This window comes from Echinops telfairi, unplaced genomic scaffold, assembly GCF_000313985.2.
Source record: "Echinops telfairi isolate 266 unplaced genomic scaffold, ASM31398v2 ScPeMD7_7478;HRSCAF=8516, whole genome shotgun sequence".
NCBI classification, from domain to species: domain Eukaryota; kingdom Metazoa; phylum Chordata; class Mammalia; order Afrosoricida; family Tenrecidae; genus Echinops; species Echinops telfairi.
Window position 1 is genome coordinate 773,222 of NW_022111382.1, and position 17,782 is coordinate 791,003.

Sequence of the window (17,782 nt, forward strand, 5' to 3'; positions counted from 1 at the left end):
CACTGTTCATCGGTGCTTTTCTCAACTATTAGATCAACATTCATATATATACCGGTACTTTTCACATCTCTGTGATATTATTACTATCACAACAGAGTATACATTCTGTGTAAAAATAAAAGCAGAATTACTCTTACCAAAAAATCGTGGGCTCATGATGTTAGCTACAACATGGGAGGGATCTTAAAATCATTTTGTAGGCTGCAATAACACTTTTCAATGATGTCATTATGATAATCTTTATGTAAACCAATTGCTGAAACAATGGCCAAAGTAAGGTTAGCGTCATTTAATTGTGAAATTGCTATCTCCCCCAACCCTCAAAATGATATTGAAAAATGCTTATCAGAAATCAGAAACTTAAGTTGTGCCATTTTATGTTACTTCCCAAGTGAACATACTTTTTAAATGTTCGTCCTCTTCATAAAAATTCACCAGGAATTAGTGTTTCTATATTATGTAACAAAGGTTCAGAAGAGCAAACAAGGAGTTTGGAAATTCTGGGAAATCTAGTGTATAAACTAAATCTTTGTAAGCCACATCAAATATCTTCACATAGCTGTGCAAATGCAAGTAATCTTAGTGCTCTGGGACAGATATGTACATTTGTAGCTAGTTAGACTACTACTACACATCTGAGGTGCATTTCTGTGATAATAATTTCTTTTAGTAGAATTAATACCAGACTAATCACAAGGAGTTGGAGATTAAAGAGGTCCCAAATTCCCAACTCTTCCAAGATGTTATTCCATTCCATTTTTCCCCACACTCCTCTCAAGTATACTACCTCACATCCCTGGGTTCCGCGACTCAATGAAAAGTCTCACAGAAACATATGAAACTTTAAGGAAATGTGTCACGTGGTTTTAGGTGTTGTCAAGTCCCAATCTGAATGATCTGGAAAAGCTGAGTCAGGTCTTCTTGCTTCTACCCAAGCTCAGTCGAGAAGCATATCATAAATGGGCAGGTTTTGATGGGGATGTCGTTTTTTTATCTTCCAGCCACCTATATTCAAAATCAGACTCACTGCCATCGAATTTATACTGACTCACAGCGCCCCAATAGGACAGGGTAGAACTGCCCCTGTGAGTTTCTGAGACTGTAATTCTTATGCGGGTAGAAAACCTGACAGAGTGGCTGGTGGTTTGGAACTGCCGACCTTGCATTAAGCAGCCCATCTGGTAACCAATATGCAACCAGAGCTCCTTTCTGCCAACCATCTCCCTTAAGTCACACTCCCCTGTAAAGAAGAGTCTAAATCGCATCCCAATCTAATCCTGTAACAGAGAACTCTCTCCAAAATGAAATCATGAATACAAGCCCAGAGCTAAAATCGACATCACACAATGGATTCTGACAAATGTGAAAATGGCTAGAAGGATCATATTAAGTAACTGACTCCATTTCAGGCCACTCAAGTTTTCCCAGATGAGGAGAAGGTATTCATCAGGCCCTTGGGAATTCTGGCATACAGGTTCAAGGGTGTAGTTAGTTACATTCACTTGCTGAGGGATCACCCCTGTTTCTAGCACTTACTGCTGCAACCCTGATCCTGGGACTGCAGCATCTGGCAGAAGAAAAACAATTTCAGGTGATCTGGGGAAGAACTGCACGGTGGAACCAGCATCCTCCCTTGTCCCTTCTTCCCCCGGCCCCACTGAGAAACATCAGCCTCTATCCAGTGGTGATCCTCCCTTTACTCCCTCATGTCAAGTGAGTCCAGAAATAAAGCTTTACAACACCTTTTCATTGATTTTTACAGGGATTCTAAGACGATTCAATAGGGGGAAGAAGAATCTCTTCCACAAATGGTGCTGGGATAATGAGATATCCACATGCAAAAGAATGAAGTGTAACCACGTCTTACACCATAAATAAAAAGTAAAATACATTATATTACCTAATGTGAGACCTAAGGTTATTTACCATCTAGAAAGTGAAAAAGCAAGTCACAGTAGAAAAAAAAATTGGCAAATCTTATATTCAATAAAGAATTTGTATATAGAATATATAAAGAAGGCTTACAGATCAATAATGAAAAGATAATGAACCAATAAGCTGTTAGAAAAATGCAACTAAAAATCACAATGAGCTAACCATCATCACACTCACAATGGCTATATATTGAATAAATAAACACATATACACCTAAGTAAATAAATAAATGGAAAATATAAAATGTTGGCAAGCATGTGGAACAATTGGGACCCTCGGATCCACAGCCATTAGAAGCATGAAACCGTGCAGCTGTTTTGAGAGACAGCCACCAGTTCTTTATATGGTTAAACATGGAGTTATACCATACAGCCTCTCTAGCCTAGTTACATAGGGGAATGAAAACAATGGTCACACATTAATGTGTACACAAATGTTACTACTGGCATTATTCATAATAGTAAAAATGCACAAACAATTCAAATGTCCAACAATTGATAGATGGGAAAGTAAAACATGGGATATGCACACAATGGGCCATTATTTGACAATAAAAGGCAACACAGTACTTATACATGCTACAACATGGATGAACTTTCAACATACTGTATAAAGTTGAAGAAGCCACTGCCATAATTAAAGAAAATATCATTTCTTCTTCAATCAGCCTTATTCATTGAGTAGCTTTTACATAAATATGAGGCATTTGAAAATACCATGATTTGGGTCAGGTCCACCTTAGTCCTCAAATTGACAGCTTTGCTTTTTGACACTGCAAGAAAATCTGTTAAAGCAGATTTTTACAATGTAAGATATCATTTGATTACTTTTAAAAAGTATTAATTGTATTGGCATATGTTTCATATATCATAACGTTTAATCATTCATTCATATTAAGAAGAGTTGTACAATCAATTTCAGAATATTTTCTTTTGGTACTCATTGTAGTTAGCTCCCATTTCCCTCCATTCTCCTCTGTCATGCCCTTATATAATTATTAAAGCAGTTACTGTCTAAACAGATTTACCTATCCTGGATTTCATATACATAAAATAATACAAAACACAAGCAGGAAGCAGACCAAAACAAAACAAACAAAAAGCTAACAACAATGACTAGAAAGACCAAAAAAACCCAAAATCTTCAATCTAGAAGAAAGCAGAAAATATTAAAAAATGGAAACAACTTTAAAATGAGTCAAAGTGGAGATCAAATGATACATTTTAGACTAACTGTATCTGCCACAATTTAGTTTGCGATTCTTTCTTGTCAGATAGCAAGGATATTTATAACCCTGGACTATGTTTTAAGCTCTGATACCATTCTTTCCTTTAGATTTGGATTTCAGTATTTACAATCCTTGGGTTACACAAGTTTGTATGCTTCTTTCATATGGACTTAGTTGACACCTCACTTAGATGGTTGCTTGGTTTAAGACAAACTTTCAAGACCCAGGAATCATTGTTTTTGATAGCTGTTTGCCATGTATTTCTTCACCACACTATGCTATAGCACCCATATCTTCAGTGATGTCTTCATGAACCAGAGTATGCAGCAGGGCCATGTCATAAGAAACAATTGTTCTTAGGCTGAGGCTAGAATTAAGTGGTGTAATGGTTGCTAAGTGTTGGGCTGCTACTTGCAAGGTCAAAAGCTCAAAAACAGCCCCTCCTCAGGAGGAAGACAGGGTTTTCTACTCCCATAAAAAATTACAGTCTCAGAAATTCACAGGAGCAGTTCTACCCTATCCTATATTTTTCCATCTTTTGATATTTTTTTTCTGTTTCTGTCTTTATACCTGAGCTGTGTTTCTTATAAACAGTATATTAATGACATGTTTTTTAATCTATTTTTTAATCATTTTATTGGGGGCTCATACAATTCTTATCAAAATCCATACATATATCTATTGTGTCAAGCACACATCATTCTCAAAACATTTGCCTTCTACTTGAGCCCTTAATATCGGCTGCTCATTTTCCCCCTCCCTCATGAACCCTTCATAATTCATAAATTATCATTGTTTTGTCATACGTTATCTGTCCGATGTCCCCCGCCCCTCTTCTCTGTTGTCTATCCCCAAGGGAGGAGGCTATACATAGATTTTTGTAATCGGTAATCCATTTTGCTAGTCTATGTCTCTTAACTAGTGAATGTAATCCATTTACCTTCAATGTTGTTGTTGATAGGCATGTTTTTATTCCTGTTGTTTACTTATATATTTTACGGTGTGATTGGTTTTGTTGTTCTTCATAATTTTATGTGCTAATATCTTTTTTGCTTATAGATTTTCCTGTAAATGATTTCTTTGCCCTTTTTTTTTTTGCTTTCATCTTAGTTAGTATTCACTAGGATTTGATGGTTTTCCTCTTTATTCTGCTGAAGTCTGAACATTTTCTTTGAGGTTAGTTTTTGTTTTTAATTGTTTCCTTTACAAGTTTTATTTTATTACTCAATATCTTTCCAAGTTTATTGTTGTTGCTGTTTTATTAATTACTCAATTACTTCTCTATTCAACTGTTTAACATCTACTCTGTTTCCTCTATTATTTTATTATTGTCCTCATTGTGGAATGCTATCTGTGGTTTCCTATTTTAAATCACATAGTTTGTTTTACTTTGTGCATTACTTAAGTAAGGTGTGTGAGAAACTGAGAACCGGGAAGAGAGTGTATGCTGACAAATTCTCTGTGCTCATATTTACGGAGTCTAGGGAGCAGTTTCTGGTGCAGGCCGTCACGTTCCTGATTTGGAGACACATCCCAGTCACATTCTACTAATTGAAGTTATGTTAGGTAGCTAGCACAGGGACTGGGGTGTCCACTGCATATGCTCAGAGGTTCAAGCTTCAAGCCAGGGAGGGGTGTTATATCTAGGTGGTGTTACACCTGGATTGCCCCCTCTGGGCCAGGTGAATTCAATTCAGCCAATGCGGTTGACCAGAATTGTCAACCACGCCTCCCAGCGGAGGACCTGGAAAGCCAGAATCCAGAGCCTTGTGTCCCCTTCAGCTTCTCAAGCTGCCTTTCAGAGGCCATGCAGGATCTCCTCTGGCCTCAGAACTCCACATGGGGGTGTGAAGTGCCCTGATGGTGCCTGTGTAAACCTAAAACTTCTAGCTTTCATAAAACTCACTGGGATCACAATCCAGGCTCCAGAGTGAATTATTTCTATTGCGAAGCCAAGGACCGAGGTATTTCTCCTATGAGAGAGATCCTACGAGAGAGATCTAACCGTTATTTCTCATAATGTGTCCCCGTAATAATGCCAATTATCAAGTGTTGCTTGCAAGCACATGGTGGCTACTATACCCGTCAAGGTAATCTGCCTGAAGGTTTTCTGCCATCAAGAGCAATCAGACCACCCCACCCTAGGTACTCCTTTCTGTTAAGGATCATAGATTGTTCCCCTGGAGAAGAGCTCAGGGAGACCTAAGGTCAAGTAAGCTCAGGGATGGCCAAGGTTAGGATGCCATCTTGGCTCTAGAATTCACCCATCTTGCTGTATATGTACTTTCCTGTCACATGTATGTCCCCAGCACAACACCTTCCTGTTATTTATGTGTGTGACATGGCTTGCATGCCCGAGATTATATTTGTCAGTGAGAGAATACATTTGCCCCTCTGGTTCTAGTCTGTATGGCAGAGGTGAACCCCTGCATGCTTGTCTGTTGTTTCTTTAATTTACCTTTCAATTACACATTTGCCTCTTAGGACCCATTCAGTTGTGGAGGCTGGTACTCCACAAGGTGATTTCACAATAATGATGTCTTGTATGGTGAGTTTAGAAAGTTGCTATCATTTTTGTTGATTCTGTGTTCAAAGAACTCCTTTTAGTATTTTTTGTAAAACTGCTCTTTCTTTTGCAAATTCCTTTATTATTTTTTTTCATTGTCTGAAAATGATTTTATTTCTTCCTCTTATTTGAGGGATAATTTTGCAGGATATAGGATTCTTGTATTGGCAATATTTTTCTTTGAAATTTTTGAGTATACCTTTTCATTGCCTTTTTGCCTACATGGTTTTATTGAGAAATCGGAGTTTTTTTTCATTGGTTCATCTATATAGGTGGTTATTCTTTCTTCTTGTGTTACTTTCAGGATTCTTGCCTTTCTTTGAGGTCAGAAAGTTTGACTATGATATGTCATAATGATTTTCTTTTGTGGTCAATTCTGTTTGGGGTTCTCTGGGATTCTTGGAGAGTTTGTTGTTGTTGCTGTTGTTGTTCTGACATATTAGGTAAGTTCTCTATAATAATTCTTCAACTATTTTTTCTGTGGTTATTTTTTTATTTTTCGAGCTCTGGGATGTCTATCAAACATAAATTGTTCCTTTTGATAATGTACTATATAATCTTAGGTTTTCTTCAGCTTTTTTGATCTTTTTTTTATAGATTGGCCTTCTTGCATGTTAGTCTCATATTTCTCTTAACATTTTCCTCCATTTGTCTAAAGCAGCTGAAGATTATTCTCCTAAAATCCCTCATAGGAAAATCTCATGTTTTTTCTTCATGCTAGACCTACTGTGGGCCTCTTTGTATATTCCACTCATTTTCTACTATTTTTTCTTGTTTTCTCATGTGCACAGAGATTGCTTGCTGTTTTCCTTAAAGATAGAGAAACCTCTCTGTGTGGCCCCACATGGGTACCTACCTTCAGAGGGTTGGAGGACAATGCAGACATTTTAAAACTTTGCCTTTGCATGTCTCCTGAGGTGGGCATTGGTGGTGAATGTAGCTCTTGTGCCCACAACTGAGAACCTCCAGGATTTTTCTGTGGACAAGGAAGCCATTAATGTGATTAATTTCTTTAAATGAGAACATCCCTTGCTCACAGTTTTCATAGAAACTGCAGTCAGAGACATGCTTGTCAATGTCTCCCTTTTAACCAAATGCCTGGGACAGACCCCTTCACATCTCCTAGTCAGTGTCCAATTGGAAAGGAGGGAATATGGAGGCCTGATCTTCTGAATTAGTTATACATTCTAGCAAAGCAAACCCTCATTAAGCATTCCCTGTGACCCAAAGGACAGGTTAGTTTTGCAGTCTGAGCATCATATCTCACATCTTGTCCTACAATGTGTTTTCCACTCTTCTCTGACACTCATTTACTACAAGACCCCAGGTACTAGCAGTATCTTCATTAAGCCTCACCTTCCTGATCTATGGATTACAGATGATAACCAGAGAGTCCAACCTAGAACCATCTCAGCAGAACAGAGCATATGAGAAACAAAGCACACAGAGGCTGGTCTGTAACATATCTCCATGAATCATAACTGTTTGCTGAAAATAATGATGATAGCAATTGCAGGTTAAAAGCAGATTACAAATCTTTATTGATTCAGATTGTTTGCTGTTTCCAATATTGTTTCAAGAAAGGTAAAGACATAAGAGAAGCTGTACAGGATCCCACAAGATGCAAGACTAGCTTCTATATCCTGCTTTTTAGCGATAAAGTATGGAAACATTAGTAACTCAGAGATTCTTTGGCTATAGAACTGGACTTCTCTCCTCTCTGAACCAGGCTGTCCATGGCTACAATTGTAAATCAGCTTTATGTTATCAAATGGTATAGTTTACAGAGATTTGTTTAAAATCAGCATCAAGCCACATGCAAAAAATTATTGGGAGTTTAACATTTTGATTTGGCTAAGGGAATAATCCAAACTCCTATGAAATAGTTCTGCAGAGGATTTCACACTTATGGCATGTCATTTCTATCTATGGTATTACTTGGTTAGCCAGAGGTTTTATAATGTACAGCTCCTGGATTTCAAATATTTCAAGCCAAAACAAAAGGGCCTGTAGTGAAGAGAGCAACCTCCTTTGAAGGACAAGGAGAGATGGAAGGAGACAAGAAAGACAAGAAAGAGATAGGGAAAATTTTTAGTTGCCCAACACAAAACTTAATTTGTTGTTATTGTTAGTTGCTATTGAATTGTTTCCAACTCATAGAGACCTCATGTATACAAGAGGAAAAAAAATCTCGTGATCCTGAGCCATCCTCACAATCGTTCTTATGTCTGAGCCCATTTTGCAGCCAGTGCCAATTCATCTCATCAAGAGCCTTCCCTCTTTTCACTGCCCCTCCATTTACAAAGTATGATAGCCTTCTTTGGGGCTGGTTTCCCCTGATAACATGTACAAAATAGATGAAACCAAGTCTCTCCTTCCTTGCCTCTAAGGCGCATATGACTGTACTTTTTCCAAGAAAGATCTGTTTGTTCATTTGGCAGTCCATGATACCTTTAATATTCTTCGCCAACACCATAGTTCAAATGCATCAATTTCCCTTTGTTATATCCAGGTCATGAGCTTAATCAGGGCCACACAGAAAAGGATCAAATGAAAAGCTTTATTGCATTCAGTGGCCAGGAGTCAGCTAGCGCTCAATATCTCTGCTCCAAGCACTAATGTAACTCTGGTTTATAAAGCAATAAACCACAAGTGGGCAGGATGACATTTTACATCCAATCACAACAGCACATACATTTTCGGGGGATGAAGCGGCTAGGGAACTTCCTGCTGGTATCCGTTTTGGGTATGAGCAGCAGCCCACCAAATTTTGAATCTAGTGGCTCTGGGAGGGAAAACCAGTGTGGAAATAGTAAGCTTATGCAATGGAAAAACACAGAAGTCAGAGTCAGAAGGTTAGCAAATGAGCCTTAGGGTACTTCAGCCAAAGTGTGCAGCTGGTAAAAGGTGTGTGTGTGTGGCCTGACATTAATGATTTCAAAATCAGCCACAATGGCCCAGGGTGGGATTGAGTGGAGTATAGGGTGGGGAGTGGGTAGGTGGGGGAAACCAACGCAAAAATAGTTAAGCATAAGTGGGAAAATACAGAAGCTAAGTTCAGCTGGTTAATTAATAAGCATTAGAGTATTTCACCTTCAGTCTTCTTGATTCAATGTCCAATTTTCACATGCATATGAGGTAATTGAAAAGGCCATGGCTTTGGTTCAGGTGCACCTTAATCCTCAAGGTAACATCCTTGCTTTTCAACACTTTAATGAGGTCTACTGCAGTAAATTTACCTAATGCAACACATTATTTTGAGCTCTTGACTGCTGTTTCCATAAGCATTGATTGTGGATTTAACCCTTGACAACTTCTATCTTTCCCCCTTTTATCAAGGACCCATTGGTCCAGTTGTGAGGATTTTGGTCTTCTTTACACTGAATTGTAATCTATACTGAAGGCTGCAAATCCTCGCTCTTCATCAGCAAATGCTTCAAATTTTCCTCATTTTCAACAAGTAAGGCTGTTTCATTTGTATATCACAAGTTGTTAATAAGTCTTCCTCCAACCCTGATGCCACATTCTTCTTCACATAATCCAGTTTAATTTTCAATTTAACTTGCTGGGACTTAATTTAGGTCTAATTTTTCAAAAGAAAATGCTAAGAGAAGTGGAGTGTCATTTACTTTGTAAAATATGCATCTTCATTATATTTCTCCAACTCCCACAATAATAGACTATATGGTCATATACCTGCCCTCTCACTGAAAGTAAAAATTAAATAAAAAAAAGCATTTTGAGGAGCTTTAAGAAAGTCACATTTCAAATGATCTTTTAACAAATAGCTTGCTGGGCTTTTTATTTGAATACTAATAAGTATTGACAATATTGCAGTTGATTTTGAGGTATTTTGTGATACTATTTTTAACATGACCTAATTTTAAAAATGCATATTTAGCCCAGGCTGTGGTGACTGGTGATGTTAAAAATAAGATGAAATCAGAGGCCATTTAGATGTGTGAGCCTCCTGAGCCTGCAATTTCCTTTGGAATTGAAATAAGAGGGCAGGTGGCGGGGGGGGGGGGGGGGGGGGGGGGCAGTGTGGTTTCACATTATGGAGGTTACAACTCTGCTTCCTACAAAGGTCTCTTTTGTAACAGAGGAAAGACCCGAGGAATGGATATAAGAACATGGCCAGGAGAATGCCAGGCCCAAACCAACATGTCTGTCCTGGACATGTTCTCTCAGGTCTTAAGTCATTTTTCTAGTCATCTTTGCTGGGTTTCTCCTCCTGATATCACACTGTGTCTCGGGATTTTGCATAGGGCTTCCTGTATTTTGGAGGCCTGGTGGCGTTAAGAGGTTGAGCACTGGGCTGGTGGGAGAAAATGAGGCTTTCTATTCCCATAAAGAGGTACAGTCTGATAAACTCCCAAGGGCAGTTCTACCCTGCCTTACAGGGTCTCTATGAATCTAGATCCATTCAATGGCATTGAATCAGTGAGTTCCAATATTTTACTTTCCTTCTGTTACAATCTTGCAATCCTGTTAGAATTCATGATCAATGGACTTTTAAAAATTTAGATGAATTCATCTCCATTTGAAAGGTAGGCCTCAGCTAACAATACCTCCAGCTGGAATACAGACAGTCAGCATTTAGTTGAGGCATCTTGCACTTTGCTGCCCTTTTGTTCTAGTCTTGCAGTGCTAATGGAATTCATGAACTAGCACCTCTTGCCATTTCCCTTAGAAATCCAGGTTAACCAGTTGCCATTTGAGGAGGAGATTGCTCTTAATAATACTTGTGGCCAGAGAGGAAACACACCTCCAAGTAGAAAGACTAATCTGAGAACTACATGGCTCATCTCATGGGCCAGACTGCTCCAGAAGACCACTTCTCTAACGCCTTTACTCTAAAACACCCTCTGGCCCCATGGTTCTCAACCTTCCTAATGACGCGACCCTTTCATTCAGTTCCTCATGTGGTGGTGACCCCCAACCATAAAATTATTTTTGTTGCTACTTCATAACTGTCATTTTGCTACTGTTATGTATCAGGCGAACCCTGTAAAAGCATTGTTCGATCCCCAAAAGAGTCGCAACCCATCGGTTGTGAACCACTGCTCTAGCCTGTTGCTCCAGGAAGCAGAGTTTGATGAACATGGTCCAGTCTGTCTTTCCGCATACTCAGTCTCTGCTATCGAGTTCTGACTCAAAGCAACAATATTATCTGAAACGTAAGCAGTTTACCTCGAAGCGGTGCATCCAATTTACCCACTCCAAGTCAGAAGAAAGAGAAGTTTTTATTTCGAAGGTATACCATTGAGGAAGAAATGAACCCTGGTAGTGAAGTGGTTACCAAGTTGGACTACTAACTGCAAGGTCAGCAGTTCAAAATCACCAGCTGCTATGTGGGAGAAAGACAGGGCTTTCTACTCTGGTAAAGAGTTACATTCTCAGAAAGGCGCAGAGGAGGTTCTACCCTGCCCGATATGGTCGCTATGAGTTGACATCCACTCAATGACAGCGACTTTATTATTATTTTTAACCATTGAGGAAAGCACCACAGTGCAAAACAGGCATAGTGGTATCCCTTTTGAAACTAAAATACGTAGAGAATATATATCTTTGGCTTTGAAATTTACACTTTCGGGAGTTGTGTATGGATGTTTTACAATAACTCAGGTTTCAGGTAATGAAGGGAAGCAAGTTGGCATTAATTAGCAGTTAAATTTTAGGCTAGTCTCAGGATGTTTTAGTTGACTAACTAGATAGCAGGACATAGCTTTTAATCGACTACTTGTCTGTCAGTCTGTCATACTGTGGTGGTTTATGTGTTGCTGTGATGCTGGAAGCTATGCCACTGCTATTTCAAATGCCAGTAGGATCACCCAAAATGAACAAGTTTCAGCGGAGCTTCCAAACTAAGAACAGAAGGCTAAGAAAGAGCCAGTTAGCCACTTTGGAGGAAGTAGCCACTGAAAATCATATCCCTACCTTCCATACACTGTCAGATACTGAAGGCCTAATGAATGGAAGCAGAACATTGTCAGAGCTAGTGCCCGAAGCATGGTCCCCTCAGCTCCCAGGGCTGCTTGGGTCAGTGAGGCATCAAAGGAAAGGAAGGCCCTCAATGAAATGGATTGACGCTGTGGCTGCAACCATGTGCACAAGGATAGGAACACTTGTGAAACCGGCGCACATGCTGGCTGTGTTTTATTCTTTTGTGCGTAGCGTGGCTATGTGTATGAACCGACTAAATGGCAACTAACAACAAGAACAAGCTTTTAATCAACAGCAGGCAGGTAAATAAGAGAAGATTCCCAGCATGATCTGGCCCATATAGTAACTTTTGTGTGCATCCTGTCTGCATTTGAACAACATAGCCAGTTAAAACAAATCCCTAGAGACCACATTAAGTAAACTACCTTAGGCTAACTGCATTTTGTAAGGGTGGTGGTGGTTTCTAACAACATTAAGTAAAATGACTTGGGTTGCTAACCCATAGGACAAGGTAGAACTGCATCTGTGGATTTCTGAGACTGTAAACCAATTCATCTTTCTCCTGAGGAGCAGCTGGTGGGTTTGAGCTGATCTGCTCTGTTGCCTGTGGATTGGCCATGCGTCACAATTCACTCAGTGGCAATGGATTTAGTTTGGCTTTTGTTATCTTGGTGTTAAATTCCTATTTTGATGTCAAACCTTAATTGGTGTCCAATCTCAAAAGTCCTGTTTTCTTCATCAGGGGGCCCTTTCTTTAGTCATAGCTTGAACACGATACTGATTTTGTTCTGTGACCTTATATAAAACTTACTTTTCTAAAAAATGAGTTTGTCATTACACATATCTCTGCTGACTTAATTTATATTTGGTCAAGATAAATCATCATAAAAGTTTATTCTTTCACACCTCAGTGCAAAACAATAAAAAACTCTTCTCTTTCATCTCTTTAATTTTTTTTCCAAATACATGTTTTTATTTGGAACTTTTTATTGATGTATGACATGAATATGGAAAAGTGCATACAGCATAAATGTGTCCTACAAGGAATTTCACAAAATAAATATACCTACACAGTCCCCCTGTCTTCCTACCTGCTGAATGCAAGTGCACAAATTCTTAAAATCAGCTGTCCTTTTTCTCCCCACTTTCCCCCTCCTCTTCTTCCTCCTGCTTAGCCTTGCTTGGAACCTGATAATGCTCCCTTTGAAAACATGGAGCATGCACAGGGGGAAGCATTAGTGGAACGAAGACCAAGAGTATTTCTGTGTCTTCACCAAACTTGACTTTAGAATCCCATTTTCTGGACAAGAATAATAACATTATGCAGACTGAAATTAGCCAGTCACAAAAGGACAAATATTATATGAGATCACTGTTATTCAGTAAAAATAAAAACCAAGATAAAGAGAGTCAGACCAAAGGGAACAGACGTTGGAGGAAAGATAAGTGGAAGGTGGGTTTGATCCACAGACCTTGTGATTAGCAGCTCAAAGCATAGCCCACTCACTACACCACCAGGCTTTCTTCTAAGTATTATTCCAGGCAGCATACAATGCAAGAGTCATCAGAAACTTTCAACTGTAGCAATCTACAGGAAGAGATTCCTAAAACTGATTTAACTAAGTTCAACTTGATCTGTTGGATTCTTGGCATTCCAATATAAAATTTTTTAAAAATCACAAAAGAAACCAGATACATCATCAATAATGTGGTTGAGGTTTCCAGTGTGCTTTACAGTGGAAGCAGGATCTCACAGGTTGCAGTTAAAACTGCACATGCACCAGAGTTCAATGGCAGCAGCATGTACTGAAATCAGTAACCCAAACAAACGTACTCAAAAAACAATGAAAGTCTGTCTCTAAGATTCAGTCTATAGAAATTCATTTTTTTTAAAAGTAAAGGTTTTTCTTTGTTTTTCAAATAATCCTCAAGTACCTTCTGTGATAGGTAATATGTTTTTACCACTCTAAAAGTGAATGCATTCCACTAGGTGGATCAAAACATAAGTGATGACATGAGTATCTTTAAGAAAACATGCATTTTCTATCTTAAAAAAAAAAACATACCCCCCCTTTTATTGTGACTAAAAAAAATATCTCAGATTTTGGTCTTAATTTCATGCACTATACATAATAGTAAGTAATTTCCTGGCCACTCAAAGCATTAATCACCATCTTGATGGACAATGAGAAAAATACTTCCATTTCAGTGGATAAAGAGTAACCAAAGTTTTATTAGTGCTTACCCAGTGCTGGAGGGAAGAGGAGAGGGAGCTATTGTTTAGGAAGCATCGAGTTTCTATTTATGGTGATTTTACATTTCCAGTTGAGATTTAATATTTTAAATATTACCGTTAATATTTTTAATTTTACATTTCTTGTCAATAAATTTGTAGGATGTCAAATAGATAGTTGGGGATTCAACAAGTAGAGAGGGAAAATAGTGTAAACATGTTTGCAATAGAATAATCATAATGAGCGATTATGAGGGTTAATCTAAGCTGGATAAATTTGCAAATGGGAAAATGAATATCATTACAATGAAAAACTATCAATACGTTAGAAGTCTCTGCAAGTTGAATCATTTTTTAAAATGGGCTAATAGATAGAAGATTCAAAAGATATGGTCAGAGAATAAAATGTTTGAAATAGGAAAATGAATGGAGATAATGTCATTTGTAACGTGAAACTTAATGAAGTTCCCATGAGAAAGAGATATCGAAGTGGTATGCTTGGAAAGAACATTGGAAGTGAGGCCCAGATGCTGGCTGATGCATTATCAGTAGTTATTCTGAAATTATTGATACAGATAAAGACAGCGTGATCTAGTGATAAATGTAAGAGAGCAGTTGGGTGATTTATAGATGATGGACCACAACAAGATGTATGTACACTGCTTTGGACTGTGGTGATACTCTGAATGTGGTGATACTCTCAAAGGAAATATGCTTTCCATAGGAAGAAGGAGAAATGGCTTGAAAGTAGAAGTAGTTCAGGAACCGGTATCCATTGAACTTATGCCTTCCAAATCTCAGGAAGCAAGATAAACAAACAAACACATACACAAACAAAACCTTCATATGATTAAGATTCATTTTATACTTTAGGAAGTTGTCACATAAATAAATGCATTTGCCTCTCGTTGTTACATGAAGTTAGTCCTACTTTCTGGGACACCTCACCACACATTTAGTAGCATAAAAGAAGTATCTCCTCCACCAAAAATCAGTATGCATGTAGCGTCTGTGTCTTAGAAATTCAGTAAAGGGACAGTAGAATATAGTTGTTCTAGTATAATATCTGATATCATATCCTAGCATATGACACCTGGGGCTTCAGCCTGTAGGCTGAGCGTGGAATGAACAGGTAAGGCTGGATTCCTTTGAGACTTGCTTATTCATATTTTTGGCTCTTGGTCTGGAAAAACTTCAATAGCATTGCTATGATACCTACCAATATGTGGCCTCTTCTCAGGACTTCCTTACAGAATAGCAGCCTCAGGATAACTGAACTTATTACAGTTCATTACATGCTGTCCCAGGGATCCGAGAGCGAGTTCAGAAAGCAGGAGCATATCTACTCCTAATTCATTCTGGGTTGCAAGCAGGTCATAAGGCCATTCGAATCAAATGATGGGGAATTTGAGTTCGCCAACTAACAAGGGAGTGAAAATGTCCTAGAAAGGTATATGAAATGGGAGAAACAGTTGCAACTGCTTTTGGAAAACACAAACTGTCACAGAAGAGGTTCAATGACTTCCTGAAGATAAACAATAATGGGTAAAACTAAATTGGCAAGGAATCTGGACTGGAAGGCTACATTTGTGATCTATAAACCATGATTTAACATCTGCAGCAAAATAAGTAAGAAAAAATTATATCACAGCCAAGGAAAACTTGTACAGGCATTGATAGCAATACCATTTTAAATCATTCAAAATTCGAAACGGCATTTATTTATTTATTTGTTTTTCCTTTGAGAATTCTCCTTTGCCCTTTCTAACATTACATTCTCACATCCTGGTTGTTCTAAATCATATTGAACATTTAAGAAATATCTTAATCTAATGTAATGTTAGAACACTTTTCCTATTGCCAAACTCATAAAAGGAGATTTGTGTTCTGCAGTTTAATGACATCTGGCGGGACTACTTCACAGAAAGCATAAGCTTTCCCTTAGGGTTTCCATCACAGCCGAGTCAATTTTTGTCTGGTGTACTGTTCATTTCTCAGCATGCTTAATGTTGCAGGATTTCTTCTGCAGCAGCTGAATGTTTTCAGTGAAGGGTAAATATTTTCTGAAAAGCTAAAAACAAAACTCTCTCCCATAATGATTTTGAAAATCTTGAGGGGAAAATTGGCCTGCCCTGCAGGTACAGTTCAAGAAGGACAACAAAGATTTTCCTGTGTAGTAGCTGAAGTAGAAGACTTGTTCTCTTAGCAGCAGCTGGTATCACTGGGTCGACCATGGGATATTTGCCTTTGAGGCCTGGATGATGTGGTTAGCAGTGCCCTGACAGCTGAGGAATGGAAAGGCTCGATGGCAAAAGACAAACATCACAACCCCTCTGAGTAACAGAAGCAGGTGTTTAATGCCTTGCTCATAAATTGAAGTTCACTAAATTATTACACCCAGGTTCCGCTTACTTCAAGCTTGATGAGTCGAGGAACTAAGGTTTTCCTATCATCAGCTGAAGATTGATGCTACATACAATTAAGAAGGAACTCTCCATGTGACTCTCTTGATGTATTTTTTTGGATGACGTCTTACTTAGATGTTTTTTTATTGCTCCATACTTAGAATTTCCGAGACACAGCTGTTCTTTTCAAGAAATCAAGATTCTTTTTTTCCCCATCTTAAATAAGTACATCAGAGCTACTGCTATTGAACATAGACTGATGGGCAATAGCTTTCAGAAGGGGGAAAATGTACAAAGAGCTTAACCTTTTAAAAAATTCAGACATATTGAAATAGAGGGGAAAGCAGCTATTTAGGAAATCGGTCTTCATTTTGTAACTGTCTGAGCTTGGCAAATTCATCCATGTCTTTGACTTTTAGTTTCTCTTCTTTAAAATATCAGTGTTTAAATGTATCATGTAGCATTGCAATAAACTTTAAACTAGAAAATATATTTAAAACTTAGATGTGGACTCAAAAGTTATATACTGATTACTGTCTCTGAAAGTGTGTTAAAAATGGCACTTCCATGTGCCTGATCCTAGTAGAATGAAGGTTTACAGCAATAAAGTGAACACTGATTTAAGTAAAATATAAGAAAGCTACAGTTTTCTACCTTTCCATGCTCCACCTTCTCCATGGTTGTGGCAATTCTCATTCCAAGGGAAAGACCCTGATTCCTGGCTGTGCTGGTCACAGAACTAATTTCATTCACTAATTACTGTGTGTTCTTGTTCTCACCTATCTAGGAGCCATCTGAAAGACCAACACAGGCAGGACACTAATTTTTGTTTTTTATATAATGGAAAGATATTAGGTAAAGCTTCAAAAACCTGTAACATTTTGTAGCCACGTGGGGCTAAAACATGCAAATATCATACGCTAAAGACCTACTGAGCCCTAGATGAACTCTGCTGGTGTGTTGGGTTGTGTGTTGGGTTGCTAATCACAAAGTCAGTAGCACCTCAAACCCACCAGCCATTCTGCAGGAGAAAGACTAGACTTTCTGTTCCAGTAGACATTAGAAACCATCAGAGGCAGTTCTACTCTGTGCTATGAGTCAGAATCAACTCCATAGCAGTGAGGCTTTGTTTCATTTTCTTCTTAAGGCCTTGGTGGTGCTGTGGGCAGGGCATTGGTCCGAATCCAAAAGTGGTTCCTTGAGAGAACTCTTTTAAAGTCTGACAGTATCAGAAGCCCTAGATCGAGTCACTCTGTGTTAGAATTGAATCAACATCGGTGGTTTAAAAATGGGAAGGAGAAATTAGGTACGGTTTCTTTCTTTTTAAAAAAAATCATTTTATTAGGGGCTCATGCAACTCTTATCACAATCCATACATACATCAATGTGTAAAGCGCATTTGTACATTCATTGCCCTCATCGTTCTCAAAACATTTCCTCTCCAATTAAGCCCCCAGCATTAGGTCCTC